General features: G+C 33.5%; 1 pseudogene; it reads left to right on the top strand.

Annotated features, from left to right (window-relative positions):
* The first annotated feature begins 2193 nt into the window (after positions 1-2193).
* On the top strand, positions 2194-2840 carry LOC118001379 (annotated as a pseudogene).
* Positions 2841-9631: the final 6791 nt, after the last annotated feature.

Here is a 9631-nt window from a genome sequence, read left to right as displayed (position 1 = left end):
CAAATGCTAAAAAAATAATGAGGACTTGAAAAAGGTACAAAGAAATAAGTGAAAAGAAGCTCTCGCTGGTCTAAAATTGGACAATTTATGCATCAAAATTAATAATAATGAATATAACCAGTTGTATAAAATAGAAAATTATGAGTCAATGTAGGTACAAATGAAATAATTAATAAGTTGAAATATTGATTAGGAATGAGTCTTAAATTATCTCCTTGAAAAGTACTTATTAATTACAGAAGAAAAAGATTAACTTTCTAGTGAAGGAGTCTGGCAAGTGCTAACATAGGTGATTAATATTAATATCAATAATGAGGCAAAGCACATTGGGTCCACAGGACAGGATTCAATGAGAACAGAGAAAGAACTCTTAACCATTTTGTAATCTAATTTTGTAATAATTTTGTAATCTAATTACAAAAAACATCAGACAAACAAAATTGAGGGATATTCTACAAAGTGAATGGCCTATAAACTTCAATAATGTCAAGATCCTGAAAGGAAAAAAAAATAATAATAATAAGTAACCATTTTTTTTAAATATGAACAACTGATCCAGATTGAAGGAGATTGAAGGACACATGACAAATAAATGAAACGTGTGATCCTGAACTGAATTCTTTTGTTGTAAAGGTCATTACTGGGGACAATAAGGGAAACTGAAATGAAGGGACAATAAGGAAAACTGAATGAAGTTTGAATATTTAATGGTACTAATGCACTAATGTTACTTTCCTGACTTTGATCATTGCATAGCAACTACATAGGAGAATGTCTTCTTATGTAATAAATATACATCAAAGTATTTAGGAATACTGTAGCTTTAATATCAGCAAGAATGATCCAAGAAAAATAAATTCTTTGTACTCTACTTATAACTTTCTGTATACTTGAGTTTTTTTAAAAGGGAAAATCTTTAAATAATTTTTAAAAATATAAATTTAGGTATTAAAGCGAAAATTTAGAATGTGAAATGAGTCCAAGGTATAAAATATATCATACATAAAATACCATAGTGGTTTTACAATTAGCTGTCTATTACATATCTGTAATACTTTTTTTCTCCATGTTTTAGCTTTATATTCTTTGCCTCCTTGTCTAATAATTCTTGATATAATTTTCTATAGAGAGTATATAAGGACAAATTCATCTTTCTTCTAATAATGTTGATGAGCTTTTAAAAAATAATTGACAGTTGAGGGCGCCTGGGTGGCTCAGTTGGTTAAGCGACTGCCTTCGGCTCAGGTCATGATCCTGGAGTCCCGGGATCGAGTCCCGCATCGGGCTCCCTGCTCGGCAGGGAGTCTGCTTCTCCCTCTCCCACTCCCCGTTTGTGTTCCCTCTCTCGCTGTGTCTTTCTCTGTCAAATAAATAAATAAAATCTAAAAAAAAAATAAAAAAATAAAAATAATTGACAGTTGAGAAAAGTTTCTTTCAGTTTCCAAACTTGTTATGGATAATTAGCACCCAAGAAAAGAAACCTTTTTGACATTTCAAAGTCATAAGTTTTATTTTGAGGGGTGGATTTTTGGCCTTCTGTTATATTTGGATTTTGGTGTGATCAGTAATTTTCAAATATACATATAATTTAATCAAAATTAAGCTATACACAAGGGCATTTTAAAGACATTTTGAAATTACCACTATGTTGAACAGAAATATATGATCATATTACTCTTTTGCTACATTGACTCATTAATACGTACATGTGAAATTTTGGTCACTGCAAATTGTTACCTTCAGGCCATTTGATTGTGTTGGTGGCCATTCCATTTTATCCAGATCTGCCAGACTTCAATGAGATATGTCATATATGCTAAAATATAATCTAATATATTGGGAGACATTAAACACACATCTTTCTCACACAAACATACTACTCTGTAGTCTCACTATGATTTATGTACTAGAGCACAGATGTTAATAAATTCTATTTTGTGTGATTTCCAATAGAAAAAAAATATGGTGTATTTATAATTGCTTTCTTCAAGTATATGTCTATACTACAAGCAGAAGAGCACTTCATTTTTCTTAAGTGTTCTGGAGAAACAACCATACTTATAATTTTACTCATCTGATGATGGTAAGAATTTCCAACAGATCAGTTTCTTGCTCTGTGCTTGTAAACCTTGTTTCTTTCTCCTGCTGCCATGGCCTTAGACCAGCTGCTAAAGGACACGTCCATATTACAGTATGAGCTATGAACCTGGACCCTTGGATCTCAATGGTAAGGAGGCTGACACCATTGCCAATAGCAGTACACCTGGAAGCTACTTCTATAAAGAAACGAAACTGACTGTAAGCCATATTATATATCCCATTAATCTCAATCTTAATGTACCAAATTAAATCCCCTTGGGTTGATTCTCCAAATACCATAGTGACTCCAGTACCATTTATAATGCGGATAGGTGATGGAAGGGAAATGCTTGAGGTATGTCTTTAATGTTCCCAGGTCCATAAACAAACAAGCACATAACAAACCGTTGAGATCTAAGATACAATAAGATGAGACCAGGCCTCCAGGCCCCACCAGTGTCTCCCTGTGTCACCTGTTTTGGACCTCTGACCTCCCCTTGACTCAAACTAGACCCCAACTGCTCCTACTCCACCCCTGGTTCCTGCACCTGTGTCAGCTCCTGCAAATGCAGAGTGCAAATGCACCTCCCGCAGGAAAAGTCACTGCTCTTCCTACCGCGCAGGCTATAGCAAGTGTGCCCAGGGCTGCCTCTGCAAAAGGCACTGGACAAGTGCAACGACTGTGCCTGATGTGGAGGAGAGCCTGTTCCACATGGAAATAGATCAACATGTACAATCCTGCAGTTTTCTGGACCCAGTTGCTACATTCTGATTTCTATGAAATATTTGAATGAGGATAAACTCATCTAGACACCCCCCCCAAAAAAATGTATAAGGAGAGGACAGAGTGGAGATAACAATAGACTATCAGGGGTAATAATATATGTAGTAATAAGGATTTATGCAATAGAAGGAACTGAGGATTAATAAAACAATGAGAATATTCTTCCAGGAAAATGTTAGTAATTTCTAGAACCACACTACCTATTCTATCTCAGTAAGACATAGGAGTTAAGCAGTAGGTTGTGAACAATAGAGCAGGGAGAAATACTGGAGGTATTTTACTGACATTTCTGAACATGTAATTCTATCCTGATACAAACTCTTTCAGTGGAAGAAAAGAAAAATAGGAAATACTTCTGACATTATTTTATGGAGCTATAATAACCATGATATAAAAAATATCATGGTGTAATAGAGAATAAAATTATATTTTGCCTTACTCATGAACACAGAATCAAAAATTTTAAGCCAATTTTAGCAAAAGTGACATCAATTTATTTTTTAAATGCATCATGGCTAAGATGGGTTTATCCATTGAATACAAGATGCTTTATATATAACGATGTCAACATAATTCACCACACTAGTAGATTAAAGGAGAAAAATTATTATCTCACCAGACATATTAAAGTTATTTGTTTTGAAATTCAGCATCTTAGGAAACTAGGAATTGAAACAAAACCAAATGCAATAAGGACTATCTATCAAAAATCAATTGCTAAAAACATACATAAAAAAGAATTGTCACAAACACTATTTTGAAAATCAGGATCAAGACAAACACTACTATCCAGAACTGTCTATGAGAATCTTGCTGATGTTATCATTAAATAGAGGCATAAATGACTACATAAAAAATTAAGAAAGAAATAACAAAATTTCCTTACTTGAGGATGTCTACATAAAAATAACAAGAATAAATAAGAGTTGAAGTACATAGTGAATAGAAGATAAATTGATAATTTCCACTCCAAATCAATATGTTAGAAAATGTAATATTTACAGAATATCATTTACAATAGCACATAAAACATAGAGCACATAGAAGAAATCTAATTGAAATATAATAGGAAAGTATAAAACTTTACTGGAAGGCATAAAAATCTGTAAGTAGGAATGTAAACTATACTCATAGATAAGAAAACCCAATTGAAAAAGTATAATGTCAGTTTTCCCCTAAATTAATCTATACAGTCAATGCAATTCCAATTAAACTCCAAATATAATTTTGACTAGAGATTGACAAATCAATTCCAAAATGTGAAAAGGGCCAAGAATAATTATAAGCTTTTTTGAAAGTCAATGAGGTGATTTCAAGACATATTTTAAAGTTGTAGTAGTTAAGACTATGAAATTGATACAAGAATAAACAAAGAGAATTATATTTAAAGTAGTGTATGCTGAAACAGAATGGTTCATGAAAGTAAACTTGGTTTATAACAAGGTAAACAGCAGCAGATTAGGATGGATCATCCAATAAATGGTACTGGGACAGAGGGTATGATAGCAGAAAAAAAAAAAAAGAGTATACCTTACACCATGCACAAAAATCAACTGTAAACAAAATAAATTCTAGAAAGTAAAACTTGAAACTTTTAGAAGATAATGAAGAAAATATATCACAATGTGGTATAGAAGGAATTTTTTAATCAACTCCCCTGAAGTAAAAATCATAAAGGAAAAAAATGAACAAATTTGTCAACAATAAAAATGAAAATTGTTACACATCAAGACACTTAAAACATAAAAATACAATTTACAGACCAAAATGGATAGGTATCCAATACAGAAATTAATACAAACAAATATGAAAACAACTCATTCAAAATAGGGCAAATGATACATAGAACAATTTACAGAAGAGAAATCTTGCAAAACCAATAAATGTTGAGCAGATGCCCAACTACCTCAGTATTCAGGAAAATAAGAATTAAAATGACAAAATATTATTTCATAGGTAATCATATTGACAACATTTTAAACATCAGTCAGTACCAAGAGATGGTGAGAATTCTTACAGTTGGTGGCAGTGTATATGTTTAACCATTTGGGGAGTAATTGACAGTATCTGACAAAGTTGAAAACACATATCCATTAACCTAGCAGTTTAAACCTAGAGAAAAATCTCACAAATATGTACAAGGAGACAGAAAAGCATTATTTGAAATAAGGAAAAAATAATGGAAATAACTTAAATCTCCATTAAGAGTAAAAAGAAAAATAAACCATAGGAGATTCATGCAATGGAATACTCTATATATCAGTGATACATGAAGGTGAATGCAGGATTGTTGAAGTAAGCCATTGACTTTTAAACCGTCCCATTTCTAAATAGATGCAATACTGAGGTAAGCTCTGTACAATTTATTTCTTCTTTATTAGATTTTAATTAACAAGCCTAACGTAGACGACTATGTTGTCCGTAAAACATATAATCAGCAGAGCTATTTTTGTTGTTGAAGTACCCTTTTCACAGAGATGTCCCTATTCAAGGGCTGAATGGATAACATATGTGAACATGTCCTTTGAATAAGATCCTGTAAGCCCATAAGGAACTTTGATGAGTCTATGAAAAACACTGAACATGATTCTTAGTGATCCAATCATATACAGCATTACTAAGAGCTTCTGCGCCTTTCTCTGGCTAGAGAGAAGCTTAGTTATGTTTGAGGGTCTCATTGATGACCTAAATGCTCCTCCCCTAATCATCACTGCAACACATACACATACACACATACACACTTCGTTGCTAATGAACCAAGAAGAAACATTAATAGCAAATCTACTAATAAGTATGCAACACCAAGAAGATCAAAAGGGATTGGTTCAAATACGTATCTGAATGTAAAAGAACCTTATTGCCTGCATCCAGTTTTCCTGAATCTCCACCTGGTGTGCCAAACTTAGCATATCAAGTAGGCAGCATGCATTTTGAAGAGGGTAGAAGTCTTATTTTACACACCAGAGTAAGGTAATTTTATATGTGCTCTAAGAGTGGATTAAGTAGTTACAGACAATTGTTAAGCTACTAAAATAATCATGAAGAAGAATGGATAGAAGAACAGATCCTTGCAACAAACCCATGTTAATTACCCTTGCAGCTGGGAGATCAATTTGCATAGAGAGTCTTTGAAGCCTGTCAGGTATGAATTGAACCACTGAGCTGCTACATTTGATAATCCAGCCCTTGAGCTTCTTTATTTTTCCCCCTGAAGATGTTGTTTCAGCCTACCAGGCAGCGTTTCTCATATAAAAGTACTCATTTCTAATTAATTTGGTCCTGTACTTAACACACACACACACACACATTTGTGACTTTTAAAGAAATTATCAACGAAATATTGTCAAAAGGATGGGTATTGTTCATTACAAACAGGAAAAAAGAAATATTTGTATTTCTAAGTTTTAGGTTTAGTTTTTAAATTCTGGGAACTCAAGAACCATCCTGAGACATTCATAGATTTGCAGATGGCTAATGATAATGAGGCTGTATTATAAAAAGTTTTACCTGTATTAACTCATGTGGTATTCACAACTGCCATATGAAGTAGGTAATAAGCTTTCTTCTTTTTACCCACAGGAAAATGGAGGCACAGCTGCGATAAGTTGAGTGACTACAAAGTCACTCAGTGAAGCACATACCAGGGTCAGAATCTAAATCCAGAGAGCCTCTTTCCAAGCACATTGTGAGCCGGCCTACCTTTTCTCCCCTAGAAGTCTACACTGCATTGCCTCTCTAAGGAGGGAGATTTATTTTCTATTTAATCATACTAACTTCAACAGAAACAGAAACACAGGGATTCATAACACTTAGTAATATTTATCCACTAGAATGATTTGCCTATTTCTGGATTTTGAAAATTAAAGAGCTAAGAGAGGTACAATGGGAAAAAGGAATAGGAAAAATGTGAGAGAGGGAAAAAAAACAAAGAAACTGGATAGAACTCTACTAAGGTTAATGGTGTTTTTAGAAAATGTAGCAAAAATCAGTCTGCGTAAGAATTACTCAATTTTTAAAAAAGATTTTATTTATTTATTTATTTGGCAGAGAGAGAATGAGAGAACACAAGCAGAAGGAGCTGCAGGTAGAAGGAGAGGAAGAAGCAGACCCCACAAAGAGCAGGGAGCCCAATGTGGGGCTTGATCCCAGGACCCTGGGATCATGACCTGAGCCAAAGGCAGATGCTTAACTGGCTGAGCCACCCAGGCACCCCAAGAATTACTCAATTTTTAAAAAATTAGTTAAAATGAAGAATTATAAAAAAATGATACATGACTTAAACACGTAATCTGTAGATGTTCACCAACATTTTGACAGTAGCACAAGTTCTCTTCTTTGCATGTGGATCTGCTTATTAGGGGTCTAGTCATCTTTCTTGCATAACCAATCTAGTTTAAAGAAATTCCCAGTTTTATGTGAAGAATCTTCTAGATTTGAGCTAAAATGTTCCCATAATTTATAGTGTTTTCAATCCCACTAAATTTAACTTGCCTTTAACAAACCTTGACAAAGCAGTCAATTTTGTTTTCATCAAAAAACACAAATATTTTCACATTTGTACTTCTATAATTTGCATAATATTCAATTAAATCTAATAATTAGCAATATACAGATATTGACATGTTGGTGAGAAAAAATAAAACATTGATAATCAATAATAGATATAATAAAACATTAAAAAGTCGCTTTACAGATGTATACACATAGAAGGGTAGGTGTTTGAGATCAGCTTACTAGCCAGTAGCACCCACCATGCCATAAGCATCAGTCAGCTACAGGAGTTACAGAGAGAATGGGGATCCTTGGATCATCAGAAAGCCTATTAAATGCAGGTCAGTTAAGGTTTTCTTCTGTATATACAAAATCCTTGGAAGAAAAGTAACCATTTAGTCATTGACTATTTTGTTTAGAATGATATAACTGCATATTAATGTTCACTCATAATATCACACTCTGAGTGTCATGAGGTTACTCAACTGTGTGTCTTTGTCATGTATTTCTATGTTCATGTTACAGAAGCTAACTCAAATGAGCTTAGATGTTAAGAAAAATTTAAAAAGCAAAGAACAAAAGTGCAGGACTGGAATTTGCCATATAGTTAGTATGATGCATGCAGTGATAGGCGAAGATAAGTCCAGCCCAGAGAGACAGGGTATTGCTTAAAATGTGACTAACTTTGGATAATTAAGAAGAGTTGCTACCATCTTAGAAAAAATAAAACAATTACTAAGTACACTCTCTTATGTGAACACATTAATTTCTCTAATTTTCATAATATTCCGTTAGATTTTGTAATTATACGTGCATAAATACACATGGCATATTTGTGGGGGGAAAAAATCCAATTGACCCTCAGTAATCACAGAAATCATCTGGTTGAAGTGTACCCATGCAGGGAGGGATGAGCAAGTATTGGAGTAGCTTGCTGACCATGAACAGTCAGTGCCCACTTCCTGTCATAGTGCAGAAAGTTTTCTCCACATGCAGAGGAATTGGGCTCCATGAGTTTGCCTCACATTCTTACAGTTCTAGCACTCTGAAATTCCAAGAATCCTAGAAAAATATTTAATCCCCCAATATTAGGTTGAATATCCATCAGTAGGTCCATCACTGAAGTCGCCTGAATGAGGTTCTGGTTTGTTAACTATTGAAGAATATTTATAAATATTTACAACAGACGTATAGTTACGTCCCCTGCTAAAGGTGTAGGTTCTCCATGGGAAAAATTCAAACTCTGCCCACAACTAAAATATATATACACACACACACACACACACACATACACATATATACATACATATGTAATAGATTTGGGGAGAATCTAACAAAGTCAGATTAGTGGGATCCTCAAGCCAAATCACCCTAAGTGAAGGATCACATAGGAGGGGATATTTTCCACAGGAAGGATCTGCTGTTAAAAAGCTCAGTGTGAAACTGTACTTAAAGTCACATAATTCTCGCCTCAGGTATCAGTACAAACTAGGCAAGCAAGGTGTTTGTAGCAAAATGGAAAGAAGTTTATTAAAAAAAAAAAAATCACAGCAAAGACTGACCTGCCAGATATGCCTATTGCCCTCTCTTTTCATTTCTTTCAATTTACAGAATTTTAAATTAGTATTACAAATCAGCCTTCTGACATGGAATCTAAGAAGGTGATTTTAACACAACTGGGTGAACAGAGGGAGAATTCAAAGAGAATCTAAACAACTCATTGTAGGGAAACTTCAGGGACAGACAACATTCAAATATAAATTCAATTCCTATGTGTGCCAAAAAAGGAAAATAAGCAGAGAGGAGGATATAGTATGCCAAATAACTTGCTACAAAAAATAAATTTTAGCCTGTTACAATTCAATTAAAATATAGACTTCATGAAAGAAGAAAGATGAAATGATAAAAATACGAATTGAGATAAAAAATGAAATGTCTGAATGAGAGGTAGAAAATAAGGGAAACAGACATGGTAAGAAAGGCTAAAAAAAAAACCCAAGAATATAGTGCTTTGAATAATTAATAAGTTTGATTTAATAGATTTCCCTTTACTAAACCCTACATTCAAAGAGATTGCCTTCTCTTAAAGCAGTCTTTCGAATATTTATAAAAACTAATGTTGTAATAAGACAAACCTACAAAAAAACAAATACACAGAAATACTATAATACTGACAATAATCTTTGTCCAAAATGTAATAAAATAACAAATTATCAATAACAAAAGCCGTAACAACAACTACAACAACAACAACAACAAAGAAACCAACCCGGCAGA

Source organism: Mirounga leonina, unplaced genomic scaffold (genome assembly GCF_011800145.1).
Source record: "Mirounga leonina isolate KUSES-001 unplaced genomic scaffold, KU_Mleo_1.0 Mir_53, whole genome shotgun sequence".
NCBI classification, from domain to species: Eukaryota; Metazoa; Chordata; class Mammalia; order Carnivora; family Phocidae; genus Mirounga; species Mirounga leonina.
The sequence above is the reverse complement of the archived record's forward strand: the minus strand, read 5'-3'. Positions and strand labels throughout refer to the sequence as shown.